We start from the raw sequence: 18741 nt of genomic DNA, 5'->3' as shown, positions 1-18741 counted from the left end.
GTGAAATGAGTAAAGAAAATGTTTAATGATAAGCTGTCTTACTTATCAATTTGAACCAACTGAAATAAATAACTAATCAGGCTTAAGAAGACATTGATCATAAAAGCCTCTGATCCAATATTGACTGACATTAAAAGATAATAGATCCTAAACTTGTTTTTCAAATGCTAAAAATTTTACTAAAGGTGAATGAGTCAGTTCACTAAGAAAAAGTATAATGGTCCATAAAGTTCACATGCAAGTTGGTGACTTGTTATTTTCAAGTATACAGTACTTTTTAATTAGTCTAAAAAGCATGTTCATTTTCTCAAAGTGAAAGCTTTATAACCAGAAAAAAATGTGTCATGTTTCAGTTTTTAAAAGAGCTATTTGCCAAGTCCTTGAAAGTATTGCCACATTATGTATTTAAAATATCTGTGCTATAATTACAAGTATGTAGTGTAATATTCTATCAGGAAATCCAGTGATATAGCTGTGATAAAAACAAAAGCCACAAAAATAATACAACAGATGCTGAAATATCCTTAGGAAAAATATTTCAATATTACTGGATTCTGAAAAATATAGAAAGTTAGTGATTTATTCCTATATGTTAATAAATGAGAAATGTCAAATCAAATAAAAATTCAGAGAACACCAAAATAAATATATGGAACTTCGATAAAGTAAACAAAATGTAGAAATCACTCAACAAAATTTACCATGAAAATTTTGACATCTATTACACCAAGAATAGAAAATAAAGTTTTTAAAGTCAAAGTTAGGCATTGCTGCAGAATGTTAAGATTTCGACAAGCTTTTTTCACTCAGAAAGACTGGTGAGAGGTGTAGCATCCTGAACAACACTGCTCATCCACACAGAAGCGAAGAGTGTTACATGAGCAGGATAGATCACTGTGGACCACATTCTGACCTAAAGATTTCAAGTAATCCTAAGTGATCTCCCTTCAGAATTTTATCAGACATGCATAGAAGAAATGGGAGAGAAGGAAACACATACCAATGTTTCATGAAAACAGAACCATTCTGATACAAAAGTCAAAAAGATACTAGAAAAGAAAATAATTGGGTGGAGCTAGAGAAAGTACCCAAGGAGCTGAAGGGGTCTGCAACCCTATAGGTGGAACAACAATATGAACTAACCAGTACTCCCAGAGCTCATGTCTCTAGCTGCGTATGTAGCAGAAGATGACCTATTCAGCCATCATTGGGAAGAGAGGCCCCTTGGTCTTGCAAACTTTATATGCCCCAGTACAGGGGAATGCCAGGGCCAAGAAGTGAGAGTGGGTGGGTAGGGGAGCAGGGGCAAGGGGAGGGTATAGGAAACTTGCTGGATAGCATTTGAAATGTAAATAAAGAAAATATCTAATAAATTTTTTTTCAAAAAAAAAAGAAAGAAAATAATCCCTAAAGAAGATAGGGATACACCCTAAACTTCTTAAGTAAATACTAGAAAAAATCAAATTAAAAAGTATGATTTAAATGGAAACAAGAAGTTAATTTTTGAAGATTTGACTTTCTCAAAATTCTTGTTAATCTTAAACTATAAGACTGGTTTTAAAAGGAGGAGCCGAAGTAATGGCACAGCGGTTAAGTGTGTTTACAGACATGTAAGAGCCCATGGTAGCTTACCAGTACCCTTGCCACATAGATCACAATGGCCTGTAACTGTATCTCCAGATGAATCTGTCACATCTGTTCTTCACAGCCACACAGATAGATGTACATACTTACACAAAGATGCACACTTAATTAACAATAAGATACAACTTTTCTTAAAATTGAAAACGCTATGCATGACATTTATACATGAGAAGAGGAAAACTTGTGTAATAAATGTAAAAAAATCACTTGTCAAAATTTGCATTCCATTTATGATTTTTAAAAAGCAAACTAAAGCATTGGATTGAGGTAGAGGACCTCTATGGAAGAGTTAGGGGAACGACTAAAAGAGCTAAATGTGTGGCAACCCCATAGGAAGTCCAACAATGTCAACTAATCTAGACCCTTGGGAGCTACCTGAGACTAAGCCACTAACCAAAAAGCATACTTGGGCTGGTCTGAGGCTCCAGGCACATATGTAGCAGAAGACTGCCTTGTGAGAGGATGCCCTTAATCCAGTCCCACGGAGAGGGATACTGGGGCAAAGGGAATGGGGATAGGAGGTAGAACTCTGCAAGGGGAGACTGAGAGGAGGTAACATTTGAGATGTAAATAAATAAATAAATAATAACAATAATAAATTAAATTTTAAAAAATTAAAAAGCAAACTAAGTGAAGCAAACTAAGCATAGAAAAGTTCTTCAACTTCAGAAAAAGTCATCACCTTGTATTTCCTCATTAAATGTAGGAAGTTTGTTCATGTGATTTGGAATAGCATGGAAGGGCTTTCTCACAACCTCTACTCAGTTATACATGAAGTTAATAGGAAGGAAATTAAATGTATGGTTTACAAATATAGAGAAAGAAGAAAAGTGTCTCTATTTAAAGATAGTGAAATTGTAAAATGTGATAAAGCACCTATTTCTAAACCTCAATAGCTATTAAGTAAACTTAGCAAATTATGATATAAAGTTTATGGAAAGAATTATTTCTACTTCTATGTATTAGCAACAGTGAATTAGACAATAAACTAGAGTTATAATATTGATAACTGTAGAACAAATATATAATATGCCAAAGCAATAGACATGTGGGATTTATGCAATTAAAACTATAACATACTACTGAGAGAAAACTTTAAAGTGTAACAACATAAAAATATATTCACAGATTGAGAAGGCTCAGTATGTTAGAATGTGAATTGTCACCAAATCTTTCTAAATATTCAGTGGAATCCCAAGCAAAATACCAGCAGAAAACCTTCTGTCGAATTGATCAGCTTACTCTGAAATTCACTGGGAAGTACAAGGATCTAGACCAGTCTGTGTCTGATCGATCTTGGAGAGAAGTATGGTATTGGAGTTGTGCCTTCGAGACTTACCCAGTATAAATCAATGGAGTGTGATGTCAGCAAGGTAGTACACATATCCCAGTGAAATGTAAGAGGCCTGATAATAAGCACACATGGGTACTCAGGTGTCTATGAGAGTCCAAAACATCGCAAGGGAAGTAAAAATATTTAAAAAAAAAATGTGCTTGACTACCCATTTATCTGTACAGCCACAGCTCTACCACATTATGCCCAAAAGTTCACAGCACAACATAGATCTAAATATAAAGCCAAGCCTACAGTATTTCCAGAAAATATATATAGAATGTTTTATTTCTTAGGTATGTGAAGATTTCATAACAATAAAAATAGAACACATCTCCCAAAGGAAACATTTTTTCTTTAAAATATTTCTTTTTTAATTTATTAAGAATTTATGGTAAAGAATTTGAAAACAAATAAAATAAAATCACACAATGTATATATTTTAACCAGACTCATATATATACATATAATATATATATATATATATATATATATATATATATATATATATATATATAATAGCTATTCTGGAACGTGAAGCTTCACGTTGGCCTTTATAGTTTCACTATCAAATATATATTTACACACTTATTTACCACCAGCAACACACACACACACACACACACACACACACAAATCCATGATAGAGTTTAAACTGAAAAAAATCTTTCTGTCATCCATCATGGCACAAATTATAAACAGGTAAAAATCATAATATTGAACTTATCAAACCTTGAATCATTTCTCATTAAAATCAGATATGTTATATAGTAGTTATATAACATATATTAATTACATATCATATTAGTTTTTAAAATAAGAAATGTGCATTGCCAGCATCCATATAAAACTGTAGTCATTACTTTTCACCTAATCTTATTTAGTTTTCTTTCAATTGTGTTTTTCAAATATGTAAGTAATCCTAAGAAATAAGTTGAAAAATGTCGCAATAAATGACTTTGAAGAAGCTTGAAATCAATGTTGAGATATGTCAGACACTGAGAGATATAGAGTTATTATAGTTACCGAGTTGGTTCTGAAGCTTTGGCTGCCTAACTACAATGGAAGAAACAAAATGAATGATATGATCCCTAATATATAGCTTTAAAACTTCGGGAGAAGCACGGGTTTTCTAACATTGAATCTTTCTAGATGAAGGAAAAAAGACAAATACATCAAAGAAAGGAGACCCTTGTGGCTTATAAGCAACTTAGCAGTAAGCTAGTAGAGTCTTGTTCTTAACTTCTAAGACAAGTGAACTCATTAATTTCCCAATAGGGAAATGACACAAAGCAAGCACAAACTGACTATAAACAACAACAACAAAAACAAACAAAAAACAAAACAAACAAATAAAAAAAAAACGAAAGAGGAAACAAAGGGTTCCAGGAGCACACCGGGAATGCACAGCAATCTCACCTCAAGACTCTGCCCAAGAATGCAGCAAGGAACACATGCATGGCTCAAGGGCCAAAGTTAAGAGCAAAAGAAATTCTATTCTTGTAGGAACAATACTATAAATATAAATATATATATAAATATATAACACAAATATGATATATATAATATTGAATATATAATTAATGATAAGTTTATAAAATAGTAACTATGTTAAAAACTCAGTTCAGAGAGAAGAAAGTCTCTTTATTGAGTCAGGAATCAAGAACATTTGAAAGGAAATTCTCTCAATGTTTGGTATATGTATGTCTGGCAACTAGCCAATGCATACAGGCTTATCTACGGTGCAAACCAGCAACTGACTATCCACAGCAGCTAGATATCACCAATTATTTCTTTTAATCTTGTAAGAGTTGGCATATCCACATTCTCTAAAGTACTTGTTCTCATTTAAATTCAGTAAAGACCCAGAATCTACGTTCACAGGGAGAACTAGATGAATCTCGAATAATAGACGGTAAGACCACACATTAGATCAACTAAGGTCAAGGGTCACCTGCCACCAATATACTGATGTCGGAATCCAGTCTTAGAGCAAACTTTAACTGAACACTAGACTGCAGAGGTAATGTAACTTGAGGAACTTATGATTAAAGTAGATATGTGTACTGGCTTGTTTTGTGTGTCAACTTGACACAGGTTGGAGTTATCACAGAGAAAGGTGTTTCTGTTGAGGAAATGCTAAAATTGAAAAACAATCCAGTGACTTTTAAATTATGGTTTCATATTTTCCAGTGAGTGCAAATTTTCTTTTTTTAAATTTATTTTTTTACACTCCAGATTTTATTCCTCCTGCACTGTCCACCCTCTGACTGTTCCACATCCCTTGCCCCTTCCCCACTACCACCCGTCTAGAGAATGAAGACCCCAAAATATTCATGTTTCTCATTGAGCTTTCAAATATGTACTTAAAAAAATCTTTGCTGTTAAAAAGAAAAGAGAGATGACACCTATTAATTTTTACCTCACAGCTTAAATATCCTAACATCTAATTTTAAACTAATGTATTAATGCAGCAATTATTTGGCATGAAATATGACTTATATGCTGGACTTACATCTATTACTCAACTTGCAGTCATAAGTATTAGGTGATTTGATTAACAAACATGAAAAATATAGTGCAGAGACAGATGAACAAGTGCTCTGGTTCCCATCGTGAATGCATAAAATAATGTGACAACAATGAGCACGATGAGAATAAAGCATTTATCAAAAGAAGGGAGTGTGTAATATGTATTTCACCATTCATGAACATCAGATTATCATTGACAGAAGAAATTTGGCTATGTTATGTTTTTCTTCTACCATGGAGACTCCATATCTGTGTCCTTTGTCTTATAAATAATAACTGCCAGTTTGAAGAAGCTGAGGGATTTGCTTGTGGTGGACATTCCCTCAACAGTTATAGATTTTTTTTATCATTCCTCTGTTGTTGTTTAAGTCCTAAGTTAACAATCACTAGAAATTAAACCTTAGGTAGAAGATACACCATTTTATTACAAATTGATGTAATGAATTCTTTTTTTTTTTTTTGGTGTAATTTATTAATCTGACAATAGATTTATATAAAATTCAAATAATAGATATGAATATTAATAAAAATGTGCTTTCTTTAGATACATTGTGTCAATGGTTCATATGTATATCCAGTTATTCTAAAATTATGCTTTAAAGATGTAATTAATTCTAATGAAGACTTTCATCCTACATTGATGCCTAATCCCTATTCAGGGTGGATTAGTCAGTATTTAAATTTATCACAAGATCAAGAGTGATTAGTGGCCTGTTATAGAAAAGAATCTCATGAAATTCATGGTTCTTTATCACAGACAATATTGAGGGTGAGTGCGAAGCACTGGGGATGTTATTCTGCAGTTAAAAATTCTCCAATATGATGACTGTTCCTAAGGTGTGCAATCAGGGGCAACTCCGAAGGACCAAGACGCACTTGTGGGAAGAATTCTTCCCGGAGAAACATAAAACAGCATTAGAATGATTTGCCACTTTCTGATTATTTTCATTCCTGTTGAAGTTCAGCTTCACAAAGTGTGAATACAGGCCTCCCTTGTATACAAGATTTTCCAAAAGGAAAGAAAAAAAAAATCTTTTGAAAACAAAAGCTGAAAAACTTGGTGTTAAATTTCAAGCTTTACTGAAATGAATACACCAGAGGTATAGTTTAATAAGGAAAATTGCCATTTTCCTGTGATTGTGTTTGTGTGCTCTTAGGACAGATCTAAAAATGAATTAGCTTTGAGTGTACATATTGCAAAACTCAGAGATACCAGAATAATCAAAGTAATAATGATATCCTAATGCCTTCCTTGCTTGGAACTCAGCTCTGCTTCTGGGAATATAATTGATAGATGTACTGAAGTAGCTCAGATTTGCTTTGTCAGGCATTGTAGTAAGAAGTCAAAGTGACCTCTAAAATATTTGTTTTCTCTTCAGAAACACAAATGGAAAAATCTCGCATAGCCTGTCATTACAATATAGTTATGCTTAAGGAAATTAAGTTCAAAGAATTTAATTTTTAAGTGCATTTTTCTCTTCAAGACACAAAATAACAATATAGCACTTGTATTAAACTATCTACTACCCTGACAAAATGTTCATGTTCTTTACAAAACATTAACAGTGATGATTTCAAACATAAGAGCTTGCCTAGAAGGCTTCTCATTGGTTCTTTGGAAGTAGTGAAGTTCTAAATTGTAGGTTGTCCGAACGCCAATCTTCCTCTTTGCAAGTGAATCCTCTAATTTTAGCAGAAAATTATTCCCCTCTGCAGACTATGATTTTATATTTTCACTAATGTACTTGTTCAATATTGTTCTGTTCTCTTGTGCTATATATTTTAACATAAGGATTTTAACATATCTTACCAGTTTAAAAATATGTATTAATAATTTATATTTATATGTTATATGTGCATGGATATGTGAATTTATGTGCACCATGTGTATGCATGTGCATAGGGAGGTCAAAGGACATCAAAACAAGACCCCTAGGACTGGATTAATAGGCAGGGTGGGCAGCCTGATATGGTTGATAGAAACCAAATGCAAATCCTCTGTAAAAGCAGTGACTGTTCTTGATAGATGCTGGGCTGTCTCCCAGATTCTACCTTACCATATTTTTTCATTAATAAATTAATTTATGTATTTATTCATTTTACATCCTGGTGACACATCCCCTACCCTCCTCTCCTCCCAGTCCAACTCTAATAAACCCCATGCCCCATAAGACCCTCTACTTCTCCTCAGAGAAGAGAACCCCCCACCTTGGGTAAAACTGTGCCCTGCTGGGGACATAAAGTCTCAGCAGGACTAAGCACATTCTCTCCCACTGGGGCCCAACTAGGCAGTCCAGCTAGGGAAAGGTTTTCCATTGTGGGCAACAGAGTCAGAGATAGCCCCTGCTCCAATTGTTAGGGAACCCATACGAAATCAAGCTTCAGATCTGCTACAAATGTGTAGTGGGCCTAGCTCCAGTCCCTGAATGCTCTTTGGTTGGTGGTTCAGTCTCTGTGAGGTCCTGTGAGCCCAGGTTAGTTGACTCTACAGGTCTTGTGGTGTCTTTTACTACCCCAGCTTGCTCAATTCTATCCCCAAATCTTGCATCGTTCTCACAGAGCTTAGCCTGCTTTTTGGCCGTGGGTCCCTTCATCTGTTTGCATCCATTGTTGGAGGAAGCTTCTCAGGAACAGTTAGGCTAGGCTCCTGTCTGCAAGCATAGCAGAGTATAATTTAGAGTGTCAGGGGATGGCTCTCATGGGATGGGTCTCAAGTTGAGCCAATCATTGGTTGGTCATTCCCTTGATCTCTGTTCCATCTTTATCTACACAATGCTATGTGTCGACATTGAGCATCTTGTAGGCAAGACAAATTTTGGAATGAACACTTTGTAAGTGTGTTGATGTCCTCCTCCCTACACTGGAAGTCCTCCCTCGTTATAGCAAGTGAATACTTCAGTTTCCATATTCACAACTACTAGGAGTCTCAACTAGGGCCGCCCTTGTAGACTCCAGGAAGCTTCTCCTGTCTCAGGTCTCCAGCTAGTCCCAGAGATGCCACCTACTGGTTTCCATTCTCTCTCTCTCTCTCTCTCTCTCTCTCTCTCTCTCTCTCTCTCTCTCTCTCTCTCTCTCTGCCTTCTTCGAACCCTCTCTCTTCATAGCTGATCCTCATCCCTGGTTCCTCCTCATCCCGTTTTTATGGGAAAGTGAGCAACCTTGAACTTCTACTTTGCAGCCATTTTGAAGGATAATTACTTGTATGATATAGAATAAGCCATATATTTTAGATGTGTTTTACAGGTCCAACAGATTTGTTCTTGTCATCTGCAGTCATGATTTCAAATGAAGAATGTCCTCTTATCCAGACTCTCCTTATTTGAGGATCATTACTTCTATTTTTCTTTACTTTTTATTCTGTAGCAGATGATTCGCCCATATAGAGCTTGGGCATTAGCACCATTTTGTACAAGATGATGCTATGTGTAGACATGTGCTCTGTAACTTGTAGGATATTTGATCACTTACTTTCTACTAGATTGATGTGGCATTGACCCGCTGTGACAATCAAAAATATTTTCAGTCCTTGACAAATGCTGTGGGATACAGTTCTCCCTATGAGTGTGCTCCAAAATTTACTCATTTAAAGGAAGCTCTGAAGATCAGTAAGATTTAAAAGAGTATTAGTCTACATTTAAGATGAAAATATTAAGGCTCAAGAGTTTCTGAGAATGTATTAATTAATTTTATAAGCAAAATTCATTAAGGGAATTACTGAGTTGGAACTACTACAAACAAAAATACATTAATAATTGGTAGTTTCTGATTCTAATTTAAGAACCAGACAGAAGGACAGTACGAAAAAAGAAAATAAACAAGACCATAGACCTAGAAGAACAATGAGACATCCTTGTCTTGCTCCACCAACCAACAGCATGCACTCCTCCAGAGTACTTGGAACATTTGTTAAAATGAGCCACATGCTATACTTCAAAACAAATCTAGTGCATTTAAAAAAGAATAATGAATGATCATATGACCACAAGGTAGTGAAAATGTTATAGAAAGAAAAAATGAGAAAGTAATAAATGAATAGAAATTGAATGCTGCACACAAACAGCTATTAAAAGATCATTAAGAATAAATAAAAGTGCTTTGAGATTAGAAAATTAAAAAGACAAAGTATTAAATAAAAAGTATTGGTAGCTACAGTAGAGGTTAGAAAGAAATCTCTGGATGTGTCTATGTTGAAAAAGGAAACATGTCTCAATTCCTATGCCTAAAATGACAGAAGAAACAGATAATAAAAACCAAGAAAAGCAATCAGAAAGCTAAGAAACAGCAGGTTTTTTAATAAAATTAAAATTAATTAAACTTTTTGCTAGATTCACATATAAACACTTGACAGAAATACGTGGAATTTCAATAACTAGAATGGTAGCTAACTATCATCACAAATCAAGATATCATTGTTTGTGATGATTTCTGTTGATTTGTTATTTGATTGTTGATGATTATGTTATTTGCTTGGATTGGGAATGTTGAGATTAGTGAGTGAGTCAGACCTCAGGATGTTCCTGTAAGGATGCTTCATGGACTCCATTAAGTAGCTTCTCTCAGGAATCTGGGCAATGGGATGCAAAGGTTTGCTATCACATTACTCTGATCTTATAGAAATGAAGTGTATTATGAATGAATTACAAAAATATTTGTATGGCAATTAATCACAGAATTTAGACAACATGGAATAATTCTTAGAAAAGAAGAAATTATTAAAAATAATGTATGAAAAAATAGCCTCTGAATAAACTCATGATAAGAGAACAGTTTTAATCAGCTGTAGCACATCAAACACAGATGATATATTTGAAAAAACTACTTTGAAAATTAATACAAATTCTTCACAAACTCAGACTGCTCTTTTAGAGCACAATGGCACCAAAGCCAAGGTTATGATGAGAAAGTGGAATAGATGAAGAACTATGAGTGTGCAGGTAAAAATCTTCCATGTAACATTACCAAACTGAATCTAGAAAAATAGGAATAGAATTATAATTCAGGACAAGGTAATATTGGTCGTTTTTCTTCAAAGTTATATTAATATTCAAAAGTTAGTTAATGCTATAAGTCACACCAGTTATAGAAAAGGAAAAATCAGGTACTCCTATTAGTGCCTGCAAACAGAGCAAAATGAACCTGCAGATACTATCTCATGATGAAAATGTTTGGCAAGCTAAGCATAGGAAGAATCTGTCACATGAAGAATAAACTTCTTCAAAAAATGCACAACGAGAGCTGTGCTTCATGGTGAAAGACTGTGTGTTTTCCCCTAGGGCTAGAAAGAATTCAAAAATACATTTGGCATTTGTCGAAAAATGCCCTTAGGAAAGCAGAGCTGTGTGCAGTAAACATACACGAATAAACACAAATAAGTACTGAACTTACATATGAACGATGTGAAATGCTGTTTGAAAAAATTAAGTAAGCTCTAAATGAGCAGGTAACTATCAGATGTCCTCACATTAGAAGGCAAGAGTGATAGGATATTGGTGCTCTCAAACCGATCTACAAATGTACAAGAATCCGCGTCTGAATTCCACATGCAAACTTTATAAAAATCAGCAAGCTAATGTTCAAGGTCATGTAGTTGTGATGGATCACAAATACCAAAGAAATATTGAAGCACGGTCCCACTTCCAATTTCACAAAAATTCAGTAAAAAGCAATGATGGTCCAAGGTGCTATAGTTCTGGTAAACTATAGATAGATAGATAGATAGATAGATAGATAGATAGATAGATAGATAGATAGATAGATAGATCAATTACACATACACACACATATGCTTTGTTCATATTCATCAGGATTATGTCACAATGGCTATGTTAAACATTTTAACCACCATTGATAAAGGTGTTATTAAAAACATACAAACCATTGTATGTAATCTTGTGTCTCTTTACTTCTTTGCCATCTTTCAACAGCCAGACACTTTTCTAAAAAATTTACAGAGAAAAAGAACATGTTGCATGAAATATATTCCTATGTTGAGATAAGTTTTTTTTCATTAATTTATGTATTTATTCATTTAAACATCTCAATTGCAGCCCTCTTCCTCTCTTTCCTCTTTCTTCTCCAATCCCACCTTCCCATCTCCCTGTGCCCATTCTCCCTTCCCACCCCCTCCATTACCCACCCAACTCGCCCTGACATATCAAGTATCATTCCACTGAGGCTAGACAAGGCAGTCCAGCTAGGGGAAATGGGTCCAAAGGAAGGTAGCAGGGCCCAAGTCACTCTGACAAGAGACAACGCCTACTCCACTTGTTGGAAGACCCCATGAAGTTCAAGCTGCACTTCTGTCCTAAGGGGCCTAGGTCAAGTCTATGCATGCTCTTTGGTGGTGGTTCAGTTTTTGTGAGTCACTATGGGCCCTGATTAGTTGGTTCTGTAGGTCTTCTTGTGGTGTCCAAGACCTCTCCATGTCCCTCAGTCCTTCCCCTGACTCTTCCATAAGACCCCCTAATGTTTAGCTGTGGGTCTCTACATCTGTTTTCATCAGCTGCTAGGTGAAGCTTCAGATGACAGATGTGCTGGGCTCCTGTCTGCAAGCAAAGTAGAATATCATTAATAGTGTCGGGGGTTGGCTCTCTCCCAAGGGATATGTCTCAATTTGGGCCAGTCATTGATTGGTCATTCCCTAGATCTATGTTCTATCTTTATCCCTGCATATCTTGTAGGCAGGGAAAATTTTGGGTTGAAAGTTTTGTGGTTGGGTTGGTGTCCTTTTCCCTCTACTGACTGTCCTGGTTGGCTACAGGAGGTAGCCACTTGAGTCTCTATATATCAAGCTTCCAGGAGTCGCAGTTAGGCTCACCCCATAGACTGCTGGGAACCTTCCCTGTTTCAGGTCTCCAGCTTGTTCCAGAAATGCCCCTCCTCTGATTTCTCTTTTCTCTCTCAGCTCTCTCAACCACCACCCATGCTCCCACCATACCTGATCCCCTACCCTTGGTCCCCTCCACATCCCCTCTCCCACCCAATTCCCACTCTCCATCCATTTCCAATGTCTACTTTATTTCCCTCTGTGAGCAAGAATCAAGCATCCTTCCTTGACCTCTCCTTATTACTTAGTTTCTTTGGGTCTGTGAATTGTAGGATCTTTATCCTGTGCTTTATGGCTAATATCCACTTATAAGTGGGTGTATACCATATTTGTCTTTCTAGGTTTGCATTACCTTACTCAGGATGATTTGAGTTGTTCCTTTTTCATAAATGTCTATAGGTTTGGAATTTTTAAAGGTATAAAGTGGAGGAGGGGGTTGTGGGAGGGATTTGTAAGAGTTTGACTGGGAGGACTGGAGGGATGGGGGCAGGGACTGTGATCAGGATGTAAAGTGAATTAATTAATTTTTTTAAAAGTAAAAACAAAGTTTTAAATAAAGACAGCCTGAAGGATAACAGCATCCCTTGTGCTTACATACAACATTTATGTAAGCAAGTGTTGTATCAAGACAAATGAGATTTGTGCCCCGTCCTCTAAGGTCCTCACTGCTTATAAAACCCTAGGGGAGAAACTTGTGAATCTTCTAAGTTTCAAGAACTTCTGAGCCAGGCAGTGGTGGTGCACCCCTTTAATCCTAGCACTTGGGAGGCAGAGGCAGGCAGATTTCTGAGTTCGAGGCCAGCTTGGTCTACAGAGTGAGTTCCAGGACAGCCAGGGATACACAGAGAAACCCTGTCTCAAAAACAAAACTAAACAAACAAACAAAAAAATCAAGAACTTATAAAAGCCTTTTTTTTTGTTTTGTTTTGTTTTGTTTTGTTTTGTTTTGTTTAAGAGTTGTTTCTTTGCTTGTGTTTCCTGAGACTTAAGGAAGCCACCTGAGGATGGAATGTTTTAATGTGGAGGAAATGTTTGGTTATAAGTGAATTAATTTTCTCTCAAAAGTGAAAGTTATTTGTTATTTTTGTCTCAATTGTGCGAAGATTGTGTGACAATGAACTGGTACTGTTAATTCTTTACACAAAAAAATGGATGGTCAGACAGATAGATGACAGGGATATAGTATATATGAAGAAAGGCAGACTCTTAGATCTCTGCCTCCTTATTCTCTATTTAAATACTTTTGATGACATTTAGACCAAAACTCTTTTTTCGGTGCTTCATATTCTATAATTATTATCTTTATACATTTGTACTTATAAATTAATGAATATATCCTTCTGATTTCATTCCTGTTGTATGTATGTACATGCTTAGTGCTGACCACTTAGGAATGAGTCTCACCTACCTGAGGGTTTCGTCTCTAGGAGATACTGATTCTTCCTCTCCCAAGAGCCACAGCTTGTAGCTCTCCGTGTAGGGTGGGTCCTCTGAAGATGAACAGGTCAACGGGTGGTCTCATAATTTTATGGCTTGTTTGGAGAATCATATTATTGAGAGTTCATGGGTGCAGCTTCTATATCATGCACAGAAGATGCTATTTTTCAGCAATGTACTAATCCTCAGATTCATAAAAATCTTTCTCCCTCGATCTCACAATGTCCCTGCAGAATTAGGTGGAGAGATTTTTGCCCCAGATGGATCAAGAAACCCTCCTATGGTCATGGAATTTGCAACCTTCATTCCATTACAGCAGCAATCACCTCTTCCCAGGTGAAGCAAAATCTGCGCCAGTTCTGGATAAGTAGAGACATTTCCAGAGAATGTTTTGCATGTCATAGCTGGCAAATGACAAAAGGTCTATGTCTGATGGAGGCAAAAAGGATACAGAATAGTGGGCAAAGCAACGAAGAAGTCAATAGTAATTGACTTGTGTGAGTGCTGTAGGAGAAAAAGCAAGAATGAACATCAATGAGCTTTCTGAGGTCGGTGAAAGAGAGGCCATTCAAACTGTGTGCAAGGGACAGATTCAGAAGAAATGAGGTGTGTGTGTGTGTGTGTGTGTGTGTGTGTGTGTGTGTGTGTGGACAGATTTCTCAAAGCTTTTCTGTGGGAAAATAGGGAAAACCATCTCCTGAAAAGTAGGTAGGTATGATGTCTTTGGGTATTTAGAAAGAATTTAAAAAATGGGTAAATAGGACCCTGAATTTTAGACCTTGGAAAGATGATCTTATAATGTTTGTGGCTCACTTGAGCGAATGACAAAGGTGTAGTGTCCACTCATCCATGTGCTTTTGCAATTGTCACAGGCAGAAGGAGGAAGCTCTGAAGTGAAGAACATGCACACTCAGTTTGACTGAGGGGTTCAAGCATACACACTTGCCCAGAAGATGCCTCAAAATAGGTTCACCTTAACTAAAAATTAGACAGTGAAAATCTTGGTGAAGATACTCTCATGTAAAAATCTGAATCAAAGTCTGAGAACTGTTGGGGATCTTGAAGAGAGAGAAGAGATGGTGTATACTTGAATGTCAGGCATAGAGAAGCCAATTTTGTTAGGATTCTACAGAGGCTCGCTCAGGCAGGCCAGGGTTAAAGCAATCATCTTGCTCCTAGTTTGAGCAAGCACACTCCCTTTGCAGATGCATCCTGTTAGTTTGCATAAATTACTTCAGCCTGGTTACATAGTAACACTTTGGCTCCACAGCTGGCTTTGCTGCTGCTGGAAGATGTTATGGATTAAGCTGTCTTTTGACCAGGTATTAATAAAGCTCTCCTCAGCACCCCACAAGTGATTAATGATATGAGAAGATAAAATGACCCACCTGCACCAGCAGCCCACAAATGGAATTAATGAGAGAGAGATAGAGACAGAGACAGACAGAGAGACAGAGACAGACAGAGAGACAGAGACAGAATATTTCCTACAATCCTGCAGCTGCTTTGGTGCACACTTCAAGGCAGATCAGCTGCCTGTTTTGGCTTAGATCTTAATGATGCTATTTGCAAATAAGTTTGTGCCTTCTCATTACTGTACCAGCAACAACCAATTTAAAAGAAATTATTTATCCTTGAAATAATTTTCATATACACCAAGAAAATTTACCTGACTGTAGAACTCTAATATTGAGAAGGATAAAAGTTATATCCTCAGCTACTCTATAGTTATGCAAAATAAATCCACATCATTGCTTTTTTAAAGGGAGACTCTGGATGCAGAACATGGACAGAACATACTAGCAATAAATATTAAGATTTTGTTTGAATTTTTCATGAATTTTTATTTCCCAAGAAGAGAGTGAGTGCTCATGGCATGAGTCAGAAGAGAAGCATAGCTCAAACAGAAATAATGTTCTCATGTTTCATGTTCCACATTATATGGATAAGGAGTCTATGCCCAAGGATGTAGCATGCATGTTCCCCCATACTATATGTTGACTCAGACCATCTCTCTTTCACTCTAACACACAGGTTCCATTCTAATTTTGTTTCTGTCGTGATAAACATCATGACCAAAATCATCTTGAGAAAAAAAATGATATATTTCATCCTAATAATTTATAGTCCAACACTGATGGACTGCAAGGCAGGCAGGAAGTCAGACTGAAGCCATCAGAGAAACATTGCTTACTGCTTATTGTGTATTATGGCCTACTTCTGTTCACCTAGCTTTCTTGTACAATACAGAACCAGGGGAGGCACTGACCATACGGGATAGCTCCTCTTCCTTCAATTAATAATCAGGAAAATGTCCCCTAAAACTTACCAACAAATATACATGTCACTGTTCTTTTGTATAGTGTGTGTGTGTGTGTGTGTGTGTGTGTGTGTGTGTGTGAAAGAGAGAGAGAGAGAGAGAGAGAGAGAGAGAGAGAGAGAGAGAGAGACCCTTAGAAATATCATAAAATGTACAGATTTCCAAAAAAGAGCTTACTTTATCTGGGTCACCTCAATATACATATCTTGAGATAACCAAGATCTTAGTTACATTATTAAAACTTGCATTTTACTGTGATTGGAAAAGATTGAAGTCTGTGTTACATTATAATGTTGAAGGGCTAGGGAAAATATTTAGTATGAGCAAAGCATAAAAAATTTTCTCCCAGTGTGGTTTTCTTCAGTCAATAAAAACTTAATAATATCTAAGGTGATGTGACAGAACTCAAGTTAAGATAGATAAATTGTAAATATTTTCTTGAAACCCAACATCTTTGGCAAAGGTTCAACAGAGAACTTTCTCCTAATTGGTTACTTTAAATTTAATAATACAGTCAGCTCAATTTTTATGATTTGGAAGGGATATATAAGATTCAAGGAAGTTAAAGCACATATTTCAATTATATAAAAAAGAAATGGATGGATCCTCAGTTATATTTCAATCTTATTTTTGCCAGTATATCACATCTTTCCTTTCATTGAAAATAGATGCTTCTCTTATACAATACATCCCGACCACAATTTCCCCTCCCTCCACTCATCCCAGCTATCCCACATCTGCCCTCTCCTCAGATCCACCCCCTCCATTTCTTAGTCAGAATTCTGCCCTTTACTGAATTCACATTAGAGAAAATATTCTTTCAAAATACTATTCCTACAAAGTGTATTAAATTGCTTCTATTCTAATCCCAAAACAATATTCAAAGTTTTCAATTTAGAAACTGTATATGTGCTCATGCACATGAATGTGTGTGTGTGTTTGTGTGTGTGTGAGTGCATGTGTGTGTGTGTGTGTATGTGTAAAATGTGGTATTTGACATGTATTTAAATAGTACCTGCAGAGATGTTACTATATGTTTGCTTAAATTAATGATAAACTAATGTTAAAAAATAATTGATAGTACCACTTCAAGGTTCCCAAGATCCATGGTGGATTTCTGAAACCATTAGTATTAGTACTACCTACAAATCTATAAGCACTCTGATTTATTTATGAGTCTGTATATAAAGACTGATTTCATTAAGAGATGAATAATAACATCATTGAGTAGAATAATTGTAGCATATGCTATGAAGATGTTATCTAATATTGTATATATTAAAATAGTCAAAACAGATGTTAACACCATCAAAGCACAATGGGATTTGGGTAACTGAGTGTCACCATGAAAATTAAAAAAAAAAAAATTGGAGAAGCTGTCTAGTTACCCACACAAAGAGAATAAATACTGGTCTACTGTTGCCATTTAAAATGATAAACATGTGGCCCACTCACTTTTTTACCATCTTCTGAAAGAATGAGAGATAATTCTTAAACTTCTAAGGTGATAGACCAGGATAAACAAGATACTTCCTGGATAGTCAGGTGGTCACTATTAACTCAAGTTAAACTATTGTTTTCTTTGTTGCTCTGTGAATTTACCAATACTCTGGCATAACTTGATATATCTCAGCTGTATTGGAATATTGTACAAAAATGAGATACAAAACTCATGGCTGCTATTGCTATGGAAGAGTAATTACAGGTATATAGTTCCCTGTTGTCTTATCTACTTTGTGTGGAAACCTAGAGAAATCATTGCTCATATGAAGAAAGATGTACCACTAAGCAAATGATGCCTATATATTTAAAACAAACCTGTCATTTAATGTAAAAACAACATTGATTTGAATGTAGAACACAGAACTGAATTCTGGATTTTGCAGTCTATATTTAGTGTTATTTAACCTTTTCTTCCACACAATAGTTTAAAAGGAAGAAAGGTAAACATTAGTAACTAAAACAAAAAGTGTTAGCTGGACAGCGGTGGTATACATCTTTAATCATAGCACTAGGGAGGCAGAGGCAGGTGGATATCCGAGTTCGAGGCCAGCCTGGTCTATAGAGTGAATTCTAGGTCAGCCAGTGTTACTCAGAGAAACCACTTCTTTAAAAAAAAAAAAAAAGTGTTAAATTTCAAATAATCAAACAATTGAGTTATTGAGTTACCTCTCCTATAGTTGAAGTTGCCATGTGCTTGAGGCACAGGAAGTAGAGAAATCAAGCTGGTACTCACTTGGAAGTTTCAGTCCTGTGGGTTACCTTTCAAAATTCTGGAAGATTCTATGCATGCTACCAAAGGAGAAAAATAATAAGAAACCTTACCCAGCTGAGAAGACTGTGACCTACCCTAATGACTGGCCTGACAAGAATGCCTACAGGTACTACGGAGGATGTTATGGGACTGATCAGTGAGTCTCTGGTTGAATTCAAGGCCTATTACACAAGATAAAACCTAATACCATTATGAAGTCAATGACCTGGAACTAGGAACATCCTAGGTTCTAGAGAAGACCCAACTCATGTTATTCTACTAAATAGACATAGTATTAAACTAATTATGAATGACTTGTTATCATGCCTACAGGTTAATGCATCATTTATTTGTCATCAGCTAAATTTCTATGTGCAGCTTTTATGTTAGGTTTA

The sequence above is a fragment of the Mus pahari genome, chromosome 1 (assembly GCF_900095145.1).
Source record: "Mus pahari chromosome 1, PAHARI_EIJ_v1.1, whole genome shotgun sequence".
Lineage (NCBI taxonomy): Eukaryota > Metazoa > Chordata > Mammalia > Rodentia > Muridae > Mus > Mus pahari.
This window is presented reverse-complemented; position numbering follows the sequence as displayed.